This window comes from Rutidosis leptorrhynchoides, chromosome 4, assembly GCF_046630445.1.
Source record: "Rutidosis leptorrhynchoides isolate AG116_Rl617_1_P2 chromosome 4, CSIRO_AGI_Rlap_v1, whole genome shotgun sequence".
Taxonomy (NCBI): domain Eukaryota; kingdom Viridiplantae; phylum Streptophyta; class Magnoliopsida; order Asterales; family Asteraceae; genus Rutidosis; species Rutidosis leptorrhynchoides.
In genome coordinates this window covers 400,704,701-400,722,742 of record NC_092336.1, presented here as the reverse complement: position 1 = coordinate 400,722,742, position 18,042 = coordinate 400,704,701, and positions in this window count along the sequence as shown.

Below are 18,042 nucleotides of genomic sequence, written 5' to 3'. Positions count from 1 at the left end.
GTTTTAGTACTTATGCCTATTTCGTAAAGCATTTATAAATCAGCGCATGTATTCTCAGCCCAAAAATATATATTGCAAAAGCAATTAGAAAGGGAGCAAATGAAACTCACAATACTGTATTTCGTAGTAAAAATACATATAACGTCATTTAACAAGTGCAAGGTTGGACTCGGATTCACGAACGTATCAATATTGAGATTCAATATTGCAGGAAAGTACGTAGACGCAACGGAGATGATAAACACTAGATTGACCTCACGAGCATACCCATGAACCATACCCATCACCTCCATAGCTATAACCCATAATTTCCTTAGCTTCGACTCATTCAAAAAAACTATTTTGAAATCACTCGGACAGCACTCCGTTGTAATATTTTATGTATACTAATAATATCTTGAAATAATACAAAGAAAATATATATATGTAATTCGATTGAGAGAGTTTAGAGAAATATATTTTCAAGTTTCTATGAAATAATGAAACCTATTGAATTCTATTTATAACAGATTTTTGAATTATTAAAGTGAATTATTAATGTATGAATTATTAAAATGAATTATTAAAGTATGAATTATTAAAGTGAATTATTAAAGTAAATTATTAAAGTATGAATTATTAAAGTGAATTATTAAAGTGAATTATTAAAGTATGAATTATTAAAGTGAATTATTAAAGTATGAATTATTAAAGTGAATTATTAAAGTATGAATTATTAAATTGAATTATTAAAGTATGAATTATTAAAGTTAAAGTAAGATAAAAGTAAAGTAAAGGTAAAGTTAAAGTATAGTAAAAGTATAAAACTATATACGTATAATACGCGTATAAGTATATATAATATTAATTTAAATCGTTATATATATTTAATAAAATAAAATATAAATATCGTTATCTTTATCATACTGGTTAAGTAATGAGTTGTCAAAAGTGGTTCTAGATATTTATAAAAGATATATACGTTTTAATAATAAAGTTCTTTTTAAACTGAAAACGTTTTTTGTACTTTTGAAAATAAATTAATAGAATATTATAGAAACCAATTCTCCACTAACTTTTGTCTAACTTTCATAAATGTCACTTTTTGTTTTTATTTATAAATAGCTTTACAAATTATTCTGAATATCGTTAAGAGGAATAGATTTTCTCAAATCATAGTGGACCTCTCAACAGAGACTTGTAATCATAATTCAATGTTTCTGGTAATTCAATCATTTAATATATTTTTTTAATTTCATCGAAAATCATATTGAAACAAATACGTTCGTGTAAGGTATTATACGTTTAATACTTTATTAATATTCTCAAGTTATAATATATATATATACATATACATATCTATTTATATATAACGGTTCGTGAATCGTCGGAATTTGGTCGAGGTTATAATGAATGTATGAACACAGTTTAAAATTCTTGAGATTTAACTTAACAAACTTTTCTTATCGTGTCGGAATAATATAAAGATTAAAGTTTAAATTTGGTCGGAAATTTCCGGGTCGTCACACTTAGCACATTGTTTAAGAAATCGTTTTAGAGAAATTGTGTGGAAATTCGAGGTTGATCGCGTGTCCTGACCTCATGTAGTGCTATTGGAATAGAACTATGAATTAGTATAATATAATGACGTCAGGGCAACGTGATTATATTACGGTAATTCATATAGAAATTCCAATATTGTGACATGAGGAATAGAAAGCGAGTCAAAGAAAAAATTTTCACCACTTATTCAGAAATTTCAATGTTACTACATGAGTAAGGAAAATACTCATTTTATTATTGGTTGATATTCGAGAAACTCATTTTAACCAAACTACCTATCTCATGCTTTATCCTTCATACCTCCTTGTTAGCAACAGCTTCGCACGTGAACAGTTTTGGCCCAAGGACTTATGTCCTGATAATAGTCAAAACAACATTTAATTCATTGGTTTTCATGACATCGTAACATTTGTTGGTCAAATGTCGCACGACGATTCAAGTCCTTCACTCGATCTTCTATGATATCACTTCAACTCATAACCTCTGAAATACGAATACCCTGCTTATCATCAGAGTTTTTACACATTTATTTAATTGGGCGGTCCTCATGAGATTTATGGACAAATAGAAGTAGTAAGATTTTCTGTCATGTATGCAATGTATAAAATCACATATGTGAAATGTCCCGTTCATATTGATTATAAACGTTCCATATTAATTGATTTCGTTGTGAGGTTTTGACCTCTATATGAGACGTTTTTAAAAGGCTGCATTCGTTTTTAAAGCAAACCATAACCTTTATTTTATCGACAAGGTTAAAAGGACACCACCTAGATTATCAGAAATGATAATCTAAAAATATCATACTTACACACTACCAATACATATTGGTTTACAATATTAATATGTTACAACAAAGTAAATCTCGAATGTAGTTTTAAACAATATTATACAAGCATGATGACACCAAGTCTTGTCCATATATTAGCATGCAACAGCGGAAGCTCTTAATAATCACCTGAGAATAAATATGCTTTAAACGTCAACAAAAATGTTGGTGAGTTATAAGTTTAACCTATATATTATCAAATTAATATAATAGACCACAAGATTTCATTTATTCAATAATCCTACACTCGCAAGTGTATAAAAATCATTCTATGATGAACACCTGGTAACCGACATTAACATAATGCATATAGAATATTTCCCGCATACTCGCAAGTATGTCATAAATTGGCAATCGTAATCACCATATAAATCGAAGTATTAAAGCATTTCAAATTCCAGAATGGGGTTTGTTAGGCCCACAGATCTATCTTTAGGATTGGTGTTAATTAGGGGCCATTTCCCTAATTCTTAGGCTGCCAGACTTGAAGGGGCAATATTTGGTTTAATAATCTAACCATAGAATGTAGTTTTGCATACTTGTGTCTATTTTGTAAAACATTTAGAAAGCTGCATGTATTCTCATCCCAAAAATATTAGATTTTTAAAAGTGGGACTATAACTCACTTTCACAGATTTTTACTTCGTCGGGAATTAAGACTTGGCCACTGGTCGATTCACGAACCTATAACAAATATGTACATAGATATCAAAGTATGTTCAAAATATAATTACAAAATTTTTAATACGTTTTAATGTTTTAAGTTTATTAAGTCAGCTGTCCTCGTTAGTAACCTACAACTAGTTGTCCACAGTTAGATGTACAGAAATAAATTGATATAAATTATCTTAAATAAATCCACGACCCAGTGTATACACGTCTCAGGCTAGATCACAACTCAAAGTATATATATTTTTGGAATCAACCTCAACCCTGTATAGCTAACTCAATCATTACTGCATATAGAGTGTCTATGGTTATTCCAAATAATATATATACATGGGTCGATATGATATATCAAAACATTTGCATACGTGTCTATAGTATCCTAAGATTACATAATATATTAGAATACATGTATAATACAATATAAGTTAGCTAGGATATGATTTGTATAGATTTGTTACAAATTTCACGTAGCTACAACAAGCAAAAATTATCCAATCTTGTTTTACCCATAACTTCTTCGTTTTAAATTCGTTTTGAGTGATTCAAGTTGCTATGGTTTCATATTGAACTTAAGTTTATGAATCTAAACAGAAAAAGTATAAGTTTATAGTTGGAAATACAGGTTACAAGTCATTTTTGTAAAGGTAGTCATTTCAGTCGAAAGAACGACGTCTAGATGACCATTTTGGAAAACATACTTCCACTTTGAGTTTAACCATGATTTTTGGATATAGTTTCATGTTCATAAGAAAAATCATTTTCCCAGAAGAACAACTTTTAAATCAAAGTTTATCATAGTTTTTAATTAACTAACCCAAAACAGCCCGCAGTGTTTCTACGACGGCGTATATCCGGTTTTACTGTGTTTTTCGTGTTTTCAGGTTTTAAATCATTAAGTTAGCATATCATATAGATATAGAACATGTATTTAGTTGATTTTAAAAGTCAAGTTAGAAGGATTAACTTTTGTTTGCGAACAAGTTTAGAATTAACTAAACTATGTTCTAGTGATTACATGTTCAAATCTTCGAATAAGATGGTTATACATATATGAATCGAATGATGTTATGAACATCATTACTACCTCAAGTTTAGTAGGTGAACCTACTGGAAATGATGAAAAAATAACTTGAGCTTCAAAGGATCTTTGATGGCTTGGAAGTTCTTGAAATAGAATCATGACACAAAAACAAGTTCAAGTAAGATTATTACTCGAATTAAGATATAGTTATAGAAATTGAATCAAAGCTTGAATATGAATATTACCTTGATTTAGAAAGATAACCCACTATAAATAACAAAGGTTTCTTGATCTTAGATGATTGCTTGGAATGGATTAGGAAACTTGGAAGTAAACTTTTAAACTTGGAAGTGTTCTTGATGTGTTCTTGAGTAATTATTTTTATGATGATTATAGGTAATAACCAAAGCTTGTATTTGATGATTTTTACTGGAAAAATAGTAACTTAGATGTTCATGGAAGAGTGTGTGTGTTTTGAGAGAGAATTGAAAAGAAAATTGGAAGTGAAATGGAGTAGGTGGTGAGTGGTGAAGGTGAGTGGGGTTAAAAGGAGTTCTTGTTTTTGTTTCCTTGCTCATAAGTCATGCTAGTTGTCTAATTGTTGGTTCCACATGTTTGTTGACTATCTAGGGCTGCTAAGAGCTGAATTATTATGTGTATATACCAATAGTATATACGTCTAGAAGTTGTGTATTGTACAAGTACAAATACAAGTGCATACGAGTAAAATTGTTGATGAAAATGAATGAGGATGTAATCCTAAGAATTTTTGTTAAGTAGAAGTACTTTGATAAGTGTCTTGAAGTCTTTCAAAAGTGTATGAATACATATTAAAACACTACATGTATATACATTTTAACTAAGTCGTTAAGTCATCGTTAGTCGTTACATGTAAATGTTGTTTTGAAACCTTTAAGTTAACGATCTTGTTAAATGTTGTTAACCCATTGTTTATTATATCTAATGAGATATTAAATTATTACATTATCATGATATTATGATGTATTAATAAATCTTAATATGATATATATACATTTAAATGTTGTTACAACGATAATCGTTACATGTATGTCTCGTTTCGAAATCCTTAAGTTAGTAGTCTTGTTTTTACATATGTAGTTCATTGTTAATATACTTAATGAGATACAAACTTATCATAATATCATGTTAACTATATATATATATATATATATATATATATATATATATATATATATATATATATATATATATATATATATATATATATATATATATATCATCATATAGTTTTTACAAGTTTTAACGTTCGTGAATCGCCGGTCAACTTGGGTGTTCAATTGTCTATATGAAACTTATTTCAATTAATCAAGTCTTAACAAGTTTGATTGCTTAACATGTTGGAAACACTTAATCATGTAAATATCAATTTCATTTAATATATATATACATGGAAAAGTTCGGGTCACTACAATATGTACGTATAAAAAAAAAATTTACCTTAACTTATTTTGATTAGTACATACTAAATTATACCTTCAAAATTACTTTAAAACCACTCCTTTAATGGGTTGTTTAACCGAGTCAAATTGTTTTATATAAAATGGTACACGTTGTACATACTTTTAAATTTACTAAGAACTTCGTTCCGTTTATGTTGTCACATCAAACGTTTAGAATTTTTTTTTTCAAAACTTCATTGATTGATTATATTAAAATTTTTGCAATTGCTCTACCATGTGTTTGGGTCACAGTTCTTCTTGTCCTGTGTTTAAGGATAAACCTTACCATTAAGTCCATTGATAAAAACTCTTACGCTAATTTGGATGGTGGATTTATAAAATTTGTTGGAAAGTCTTTGCGCTCATAAAATTTTCCCTCATATGGCTGGATATGGCCAAAACGCGGACCGATAAATCAATTTTCTGAGGTACACTCGGTGGTCGCCCTATTGTAGAAAAGGCACTGAGTGAGTTTCTACCCCAACTGTTTTTATAGTTGGTATCATGGACATATATTACACTAGACCGTTTGATAAGTTTCTACTCTCAATATTCACGGCTAACCGCAACACCCTCGTAAACATCAATCCTAGGATTCAATACTTTGAGGTGCACGATGTGACAACTCGGAAATTTCCAACCAAATTTAAACTTTAATCTTTATATGTTTCCGACACAATAAGCAATATTTGTTAAGTTAAATTTCAAGAATTTTAAACTATGTTCATACATTCAATCAACCTCGACCAAGTTCCAACGATTCACGAACCATTAAACGAATATGATTATATATGTATATGTGTATATATATTATAACTTGAAACGTAAACAAAATATTAGATTAAATACTTTATATGATTGTATCTGTTTCAAAATGTTTATCAATGGAATTAGAAGATAAGATCAAATGATTAAATTATCAGATATATTAAATTATGATTACAAGTCTCTGTTGAAAGGCCCACGTTGATTTGAGAAATCTTTCCATTTTAACAATATTCGGAAAATGGTAAAGTAATTTATAAATAAGAACAAATTGTCAATCATTGAGAACTAAACAAAGGATAGTGGAAGATTGAATCTCATAAAGACTCGATTGATCTATTTAGTTTCAAACGTACAAAAACATTTTCAGTTTAAAAAGAACTTTATTATTAAAACGTATATAACTTTTATAAATATCTAGAACCAATTTTGACAACTCATTACTTAACTAGTATGATAAAGATAACGATATTTATATTTTATTTTATTAAATATATATAACAATTTAAATTAATATTATATATATTTATACGCGTATAATACGTACATAGTTTTATACTTTTACTATACTTAAACTTTACCTTTACTTTATTTTTACTTTACTTTAACTTTAATAACTCACTTTAATAATTCATACTTTAATAATTTATACTTTAATAATTCACTTTAATAATTCATACTTTAATAATTCACTTTAATAATTCATACTTTAATAATTCACTTTAATAATTCATACTTTAATAATTCACTTTAATAATTCAAAAATCTATTATAAATAGAATTCAATATGTTTCATTATTTCATAGAAACTTGAAAATATTTTTCTCTAAACTCTCTCAATCGATTTACATATATATATTTACTCCGTATTATTTCAAGATATTATTAGTATACATAAAATATTACGACGGAGTGTTGTCCGAGTGATTTCGAAATTGTTTTTCGAGTAGGATAGGATTAAGGAAATTATGAGTTATAGCTATGGAGGTGATTGAGTATGGTTCATGGGTATGCTCGTGAGGTCAATATAGTGTTTATCATTTCCGTTGCGTCTACGTACCTTTCCTGCAATATTGAATCTCAATATTGATACGTGAGTACTCATAATTTAACTTTTACATACTAATAGTGTATCCCTGACTAGTGCTCGAGTATTTAGGATTATGCATGCTTGTACTTTTGATATTGCCCTTAGACATGTTAGGTTGAATCTTGAATTAGTTACACTTGCGGTTGAGATAAGGTATAAGATATGCATGTCCTTGGAAAGCTAGCGAAAAATTAAGAACTTTTCATTTAGATATCGAATGGTTTCGATGAACGGATTAGAAATTATAATCAATTGAATTTTCGATATTTTTATTAAAAATGATTATTATTATCGTCGTTTTTATCGTCGTTGTAGTTTTATCTTATTATTATCATTATTATTATCTTTATCAATAAAAGGGATTTATCATTAAAAATTGTTTTTTTTATTACTATCGTTATTATCGTTAAAGTTATAATTAGTATTATTATTATTATTATCCAATTATCATCATTATTATTATTATTATTATTATTATTATTATTATTATTATTAGTATTATTATTATTATAATCATTATTAATATATATATATCATTATTTAAAAATGGTTATTGTTATTGTTATTATTATTATTACTATATTATCATTAAGATAATTATTAGTATTATCGTTAATAATATTATAGTAACTATCATTATTAATATTAGTGTAATTAAAACAAATAATTGTAACACCTAAATATTTTGATTACTATTATTATCATTATTATGAACACGATATAAAAGACGATTAAAAGCTATTAAACGAAACGATTAGGAAATAATGAGTAAGAGTATCATGATGAAATTAAAATATTATAAGATAATAATTTAGATAAAATTATCATTCTTATTATTTTTATCATTACTATTATTATTAAAAGTATCGTTAGTATTAAAACTATCATTTTAACAAAAATTATCATTTTAATAGAAATGTCATTGTTACTATAAAATATCATTATTATTATTATTTTAAATATAATTATTATTTTAAAGATAATATTAAAAATTATCGTAAATATTAAAGTTATCATAATTAGAATTATCGTTTTATCATAATGTCATCTTAGTAATTATAAATATTGATATTTTTATAATAATAATTATTATTACAAAATAATATAACTTTTACTTACTATCATTATAGATATTATTTTATCAAATAAATATGTGATACAAACATATTTTACTACGTTTAATAACTTACTTTAATAATACCTATCATATTATCTTTATGATATTAAATGAACCCTATAAATTTTATTACTTAATATATATAAAAGTATATTTTATTATATAAATTTAATATAAAATTTTATTTATTAATAAATAAATTATATTATTTACTCTAATAAATCTTTTAAAAATATTTAAAAATATAAAACGACGATATTTAAACTATATATTAATCATGTATAGATTTTTAGAAATTATTTTGAGTCAAATTTACTTTTGTTGACTTTTGCATATTAGTCTCGAGCATTAGGATTGTGGTACACTATGACTTGACCTAATTTGTTAGACAAATATTGACCAACATATAAATATATATAATTAATTTAGGTTCGTGAATCCGAGGCCAACCTTGCACTTGTTCAATGACGTTATATGTATTTTTACTACGAAATACAATATGGTGAGTTTCATTTGCCTTTTTACCCTTTATATTTTTGGGCTGAGAATACATGCGCAACTTTTATAAATGTTTTACGAAATAGACACAAGTACGTGAAACTACATTCTATGGTTGAATTATCGAAATCGAATATGCCCCTTTTTATTAAGTCTGGTAATCTAAGAATTAGGGAACAGACACCCTAATTGACGCGAATCCTAAAGATAGATCTATTGGGCCTAACAAACCCCATCCAAAGTACCGGATGCTTTAGTACTTCGAAATTTATATCATGTCCGAAGGAGGATCCCGGAATGATAGGGGATATTCTTATATGTATCTAGTTAATGTCGGTTACCAGGTGTTCACCATATGAATGATTATTTTTGTCTCTATGCATGGGACGTATATTTATGAGAACTGAAAATGAAATTCTTGTGGTCTATTAAAATGATGGAAATAAATGATTATGATAAACTAATGAACTCACCAACCTTTTGGTTGACACTTTAAAGCATGTTTATTCTCAGGTGTTAAAGAAATCTTCCGATGTGCATTTGCTCATTTTAAAGATATTACTTGGAGTCTTTCATAGCATATTTTGAAGAACGTTGCATTCGAGTCATTGAGTTCATCAAAGATTATTATTAAATCAATTTATAGTTGGATAGTGGATATTATGAAATGGTATGCATGCCTGTCAATTTTCGATGTAAAGAAAGTTTGTCTTTTAAAAACGAATGCAATGTTTGTAAAATGTATCATATAGAGGTCAAATACCTCGCAATGTAATCAACTATTGTGAATCGTTTATAATGTATATGAACGGGTCCTTTTAGTTGGTATCAGAGCGGTGGTCTTAGCGAACCAGGTCTGCATTAGTGTGTCTAACTGATAAGTCGATAGGATGCATTAGTAAGTCTGGACTTCGACCGTATCTGCATGTCAAAAGTTTTGCTTATCATTTTGTGTCGAAAATTAACTACTTATCATCCTCAGGAAATTACCTGCTTATCATTTTTAGTCTAAGACACGTCTTGCTGTATTGATTGCATGAATAGTGTATAGACAAAAATTCATATCTTAGCATATCTGCTAAATCATATCTTATCGTATCTGTTACTTTAAACTTTGCCTGACATATCCCGCAAAGTCCTCCGTAATCTACGAAATCTTTTGATCTATATATATATATATATATTCTATGTAATTAGAATACCATCAGTTAGCCAAAATCATTTCATATCGATAAAAAAAATCCTTTATCCAATCGTACAAAATGGAATTCGTCATCAGTTCAAGTCACTCAGATTCCGAAATGGAATCCCATTCAAGCTCTGAAAGCAGTGTGACCGGAATAGATCAACCAATCAGTCATCACCTATTCTGGATGAATTGGGGATAGGTTCGTAGCCTCCTCAATCATTGGAGACAAGAAGAAGGTGATCCCTTCCATCCACCACATTGCCCTCTTGATGAAGAACCTGAAGCACTTACCGGCGAACCTGTCCGAAACACCATTTTCTCGCTCATTTCCTGAGTATCTCGTCACGATTATATATTACATCAAATTTTAGATTTTATTTATCCGCTCGTCCGAACCGACAATCACCCCGGTGTAATAGAAGAAGTCAACGAGCTTCGCGCTCGGGTAGTGGCTTTGGAGAATATGGTGCAGAGATTACAAACACCAGCAGCAGCATCAGCAGCATAACCAGTACCACCATCATCAACGCCAACAGTACCATTACCACCTCCAACCACAACCGCGTCGTAAACCTCAACTTCACAATCTGTCCCACGAGCATCAACGTCATACGCACCATAGATACCAAGGAGTACCAACAACAATAACTGACGAAGTATTAATTCATAACTTCATTGGAGAAACATTCCGCGGCGATTATGTAATCTCTAAAGTCTTAGAGATTATCTAATCTAGCCCTAACCATAAATCAGTTAAGCGAACCAAAATGATGGAAGGAAGAGTAGAAACTCTGACAAAAATGGTGTGTGATTAACAAGCTAAACTTGCTTTACCAACAACATCAATAGTACCATCAGCGTTACCAGCATCGTCAGTACAGTCAACATCCGAATCAACAACACCGATAACATCACAAACTCCGTCAGTTCAAGAATCACTGTGGACATCATTACGAATCAATAACGTTTATATTGTATCAACGAGTTATGAAGAACTAACTCATTTCCTCTGAAGAAATTATATGTATATTATATATATATGTATATTATATATATATATATATATATATATATATATATATATATATATATATATATATATATATATATATATATATATATATATATATATATATATATATATATATTGAAATAAATCTTTCAGTGCTAAGCTATTGTGTGTGAATCTTAACTACTCGGTTAATTCATATTACAAATATGCAATAATGTACGTCCTTCGGCCGCAACTTAACCAGCGTTAACTACAATCTCTGTCGCAATTCAACAAATTCCAATTCATAATAAATCAAGTATATATTTGATTTTACCCTTTCATCATCAATGTACCCGAAACTTTTCAGATAACATCATTCGTACTTTGCGAAATTCACAAGAATTCCACGAACTGAACACCATACATCAACAAATAACGAAGTATTGATTCATAATTTCAATGTCATTAAAGAAATACTGCGTAAAAGTTATGTACTTTTTAAAGCCTTTAGGGATTATTCAATTCTAGTTTCAACCGTAAATCAAATGAGTTTAATTTAACATTAACTCATTAAATCTATGTTACATCTGAAGAAAATATACATATATATATATATTTTCATAAAGACTGTAATAAAATTCTTTTGTACAAAATATTAATTGTGAAATTTTTTTTAACGGGTAGGTAATACCCGAGAGATATATAAATTCACAATTAATATGTTACATTCTTCGAATCTGATTCAGCAAATCATCCATTATACTCCCTACTTTCACAACAATATACATTCTTTTATAGAAATCAAAACAACCATACTCATTCAAAATTTAATTACATATTCTGATTTTGAAATCTCAAAATTTAACTTGAGATATGACCAAAATCATCACTCTTAGATCCTTACATCTTTCACAAGCTATATTTTGACTTCAAAACTGTGTTAGAACATCAAATGTATGTTAACGATTACAATCTGTGTTCAAACCCTTCGAAAATTTCTAAAGACACTTTGAATGATGAGCAATCGAGATGATGATCCAACCACATGTTACCCACAGTTATGTACCCGAAAAACTCTTGAAACCAAAGTAAAAGTTTAAACAACGTATCCGCGTCAGATTCTTTGGCATTTATTAGCAAAAATAACTTTGCGACTCCTATTCAAAGTAGCCAGTTTTGTCACAGCTCCAGCAAGTCAACTTCGACTTTTCAGTCAGACTAACCTTATTATAACCTTGAGATATACACCATCGTTACCAGGGAACCTTTTACATTCCACCATATTATTAGCAGATGTACCAACAACTTCATTACCCTTTGACTTTAGCCTCTCCAAAAAGTCATCATAATTATTCATTGAAACCCCATCATTTACTCATTCGCATCTTGTAATGAGAATTGCCATACGAATCATTGGGAATTAGCAATCAGTATTTTGAAATCTTGCAGCATGTCTGCGCCAACAGTTATATGTGTATATATAACGTCTATCTTCTGGACTTAATTTGAATGTGAAGTTTCTGAAAAACACTCCGAACTACGAATTGGTTCTCCGAAAATGGAAAAAATGCTGATGAAGCAGCAAAAACTATAAACGAATTTAAATGGTAAAAGCTGGATGATAATGATGAAGTGTGCTGGCAAAGCGCAGAAAAAGAGAAGTTTTGGAACTGGAAAACGGATTGAGCAAAGTAGGAAGGAGGCTGTGGACAAATTACACAGACTGACCCTGACTTTAAAGGATCCAAATGATTCAGTACCTGCTGAAGTCATTAACGAATACCTTGCTCCTGACTCTAAACCCCTGCGGACAATATTCTTCATCATCCTCTGATATTAGAAATTCTAAAATATCATCATATCTTTCATTATAAATATCCTCCATATTTCTGAAGATATTTTCTTAATTTTTCTTATTTGAAATCATTTACCTCTTCGCGCTATCTGTATTACATCATAAAAGAAACTATTTTAGTTTCTAAATTCTGAAAGATTCAAGTTTAAAATAGGAATATTTTGAAGTAGTGTTGAGAACTGAAGCATGAATTAGTATAATATAATGACACTTGATCAATGTGATTATATTACAGTAAGTCATGCTGAGTTTCTAAATGGAACGTGATGATTCACAGATCATAACATCATCATGTGCCATGTTATACGACTCTTGTATTCTATTTAACCTCTAAAATATCAAGAAAATATTTCTTGATGATTCGGCCTTTTCCAAGGTATTCTAGTAATTTGACAAGTCAAGATCGTGCCATCACAATTTCCTTCCTAGAACATTAACAATGTTCATTCCGAAATTCATATCTGTGAATTCTGGACCATTACAAGCGGTGCTTAATCGCAAGAAGAAGAAACGAAAGGACAAAACTCCGAAATAGAAATTGGGGTATAAATTGCAGCAAATAAAAGAGAGCATTAACTGTGAATGATAATGATTATAGAAGACAGAAGCAGAGACTTTGAAATATAAGGGAACATATAAAGCCCAACGACAAACCAGAAATTATAAACCATATATCGATGCATATAGCAATATAAAGACACGGCAGAACTAGAAACACTATAAACCCAAGAGTATAGTAGAAGTAAATAGATTCTTCCAGCGGTAGATGAAAAAGAAGAATGACCGATATGAAAGTTAGAAGTATATCGAGAATCAGAGCTGGATGGAGCATATTGATGAATACTTTAAAATATGAGTTGAGGGGGAAAGAATAGAAGGTAATGAAACATGACTAGGAACTTAGAAATCAACAGATTTAACTCACACAATGGCAGAATAAGTGAATCAAACCCTCTAGTAAATAGGTTAAGTTTTTTTTTTTTTATTAATTTAGTCAAACCACAACTAAATCAAGTGTGATTAGATCAACACCTAAAGCTATTATTCACCACATGGGTGATTTGGACTGAGAGAGAATCAGAGGAGCTCACTAGATCTGAGTGTGTGTAACAAATAAGAGGCTTAACCTAAAATGAAGAACATAAGACTTTATATACCCCTGCTATTGACTCACCCATACGATTCATTCATCACACGTACGAGTTGGCTTCATCGGCCATACGGGTGATCACTCACCCGTGTCTTCTCATTTAGGTTGTAATTGTGACTTAGCTCAGCATCAACCGTGCGTATGAGCCTGTCAGCCGTACTAGTGAGGCTTCACTCGTACGTCTGACTAAGTCTAACATAGTCAAACATCTAAATCTCGTTCCTGCAGTTCCTATAACCACATACAAACACAGGATAATAATGAGCAATCATGGTGGCCTGTAAACTGTTGTACCTGCAATGGACGTGGGTAGATGTCTAGGGACTTGCATAAAATGCATCAACAGAAGGTGTGAGTTGTAAGGAAATGAAGGAGGTGAATTTATAATAAAATCTCTGACAGAATAATTAAAATGGACGATCGCATTTAAAGCGGATCCTAATTTCCTTGATTACCGGAGAGTCAAATCTTATTAAGAAGATTTTCTTCAAATCCCTTGAAATCTGGGAATCAATCATATCTACGTCAAATGATAAGATGAATCTACACTTACTCATTTCACTCTTCTATGTTAGCTTCATTCGTACTCTTCATATAAATGGATTGTTTATCCAAATTATTCGCTGATGATAAAACTCTAATTTTCAGCCCGTATGTATCATGAAAACATACTTATTATCATTCACGACCTTTCCACTTAAATTTCGGGACGAAATTTCTTTAACGGGTAGGTACTGTGACAACCCGGAAAATTCCAACCAAATTTAAACTTTAATCTTTATATGTTTCCGACACAATAAGCAATATTTGTTAAGTTAAATTTTAAGAATTTTAAACTATGTTCATACATTCATTCAACCTCGACCAAGTTCCAACGATTCACGAACCATTAAACGAATATGATTATATATGTATATGTGTATATATATTATAACTTGAAACGTAAACAAAATATTAGATTAAATACTTTATATGATTGTATCTGTTTCAAAATGTTTATCAATGGAATTAGAAGATAAGATCAAATGATTGAATTATCAGATATATTAAATTATGATTACAAGTCTCTGTTGAAAGGCCCACGTTGATTTGCGAAATCTTTCCATTTTAACAATATTCGGAAAATGGTAAAGTAATTTATAAATAAGAACAAATTGTCAATCATTGAGAACTAGACAAAGGATAGTGAAAGATTGAATCTCATAAAGACTCGATTGATCTATTTAGTTTCAAACGTACAAAAACGTTTTCAGTTTAAAAAGAACTTTATTATTAAAACATATATAACTTTTATAAATATCTAGAACCACTTTTGACAACTCATTACTTAACTAGTATGATAAAGATAACGATATTTATATTTTATTTTATTAAATATATATAACGATTTAAATTAATATTATATATATTTATACGCGTATAATACGTACATAGTTTTATACTTTTACTATACTTAAACTTTACCTTTACTTTATTTTTACTTTACTTTAACTTTAATAATTCACTTTAATAATTCATACTTTAATAATTTATACTTTAATAATTCACTTTAATAATTCATACTTTAATAATTCACTTTAATAATTCATACTTTAATAATTTACTTTAATAATTCATACTTTAATAATTCACTTTAATAATTCAAAAATCTATTATAAATAGAATTCAATAGGTTTCATTATTTCATAGAAACTTGAAAATATTTTTCTCTAAACTCTCTCAATCGATTTACATATATATATTTACTCCGTATTATTTCAAGATATTATTAGTATACATAAAATATTACGACGGAGTGTTGTCCGAGTGATTTCGAAATTGTTTTTCGAGTAGGATAGGATTAAGGAAATTATGAGTTATAGCTATGGAGGTGATTGAGTATGGTTCATGGGTGTGCTCGTGAGGTCAATATAGTGTTTATCATTTCCGTTGCGTCTACGTACCTTTCCTGCAATATTGAATCTCAATATTGATACGTGAGTACTCATAATTTAACTTTTACATACTAATAGTGTATCCCTGACTAGTGCTCGAGTATTTAGGATTATGCATGCTTGTACTTTTGATATTGCCCTTAGACAGGTTAGGTTGAATCTTGAATTAGTTATACTTGTGGTTGAGATAAGGTATAAGATATGCATGTCCTTGGAAAGCTAGCTAAAAATTAAGAACTTTTCATTTAGATATCGAATGGTTTCGATGAACGGATTAGAAGTTATAATCAATTGAATTTTCGATATTTTTATTAAAAATGATTATTATTATCGTCGTTTTTATCGTCGTTGTAGTTTTATCTTATTATTATCATTATTATTATCTTTATCAATAAAAGGGATTTATCATTAAATATTGTTTTTTTTTATTACTATCGTTATTATCGTTAAAGTTATAATTAGTATTATTATTATTATTATTATCCAATTATCCAATTATTATCATCATTATTATTATTATAAGATATTAATTTAGATAAAATTATCATTCTTATTATTTTTATCATTACTATTATTATTAAAAGTATCGTTAGTATTAAAACTATCATTTTAACAAAAAATTATCATTTTAATAGAAATGTCATTGTTACTATAAAATATCATTATTATTATTATTTTAAATTATCATAATTAAAGATAATGATAATATTAAAAATTATCGTAAATATTAAAGTTATCATAATTAGAATTATCGTTTTATCATAATGTCATCTTAGTAATTATAAATATTGATATTTTTATAATAATAATTATTATTACAAAATAATACAACTTTTACTTACTATCATTATAGATATTATTTTATCAAATAAATATGTGATACAAACATATTTTACTACGTGTAATAACTTACTTTAATAATACCTATCATATTATCTTTATGATATTAAATGAACCCTATAAATTTTATTACTTAATATATATAAAAGTATATTTTATTATATAAATTTAATATAAAATTTTATCTATTAATAAATAAATTATATTATTTACTCTAATAAATCTTTTAAAAATATTTAAAAATATAAAACGACGATATTTAAACTATATATTAATCATGTATAGATTTTTGGAAATTATTTTGAGTCAAATTTACTTTTGTTGACTTTTGCATATTAGTCTCGAGCATTAGGATTGTGGTACACTATGACTTGACCTAATTTGTTAGACAAATATTGACCAACATATAAATATATATAATTAATTTAGGTTCGTGAATCCGAGGCCAACCTTTCACTTGTTCAATGACGTTATATGTATTTTTACTACGAAATACAGCATGGTGAGTTTCATTTGCCTTTTTACCCTTTATATTTTTGGGCTGAGGATACATGCGCAACTTTTATAAATGTTTTACGAAATAGACACAAGTACGTGAAACTACATTCTATGGTTGAATTATCGAAATCGAATATGCCCCTTTTTATTAAGTCTGGTAATCTAAGAATTAGGGAACAGACACCCTAATTGACGCGAATCCTAAAGATAGATCTATTGGGCCTAACAAACCCCATCCAAAGTACCGGATGCTTTAGTACTTCGAAATTTATATCATGTCCGAAGGAGGATCCCGGAATGATAGGGGATATTCTTATATGTATCTAGTTAATGTCGGTTACCAGGTGTTCACCATATGAATGATTATTTTTGTCTCTATGCATGGGACGTATATTTATGAGAACTGAAAATGAAATTCTTGTGGTCTATTAAAATGATGGAAATAAATGATTATGATAAACTAATGAACTCACCAACCTTTTGGTTGACACTTTAAAGCATGTTTATTCTCAGGTGTTAAAGAAATCTTCCGCTGTGCATTTGCTCATTTTAAAGATATTACTTGGAGTC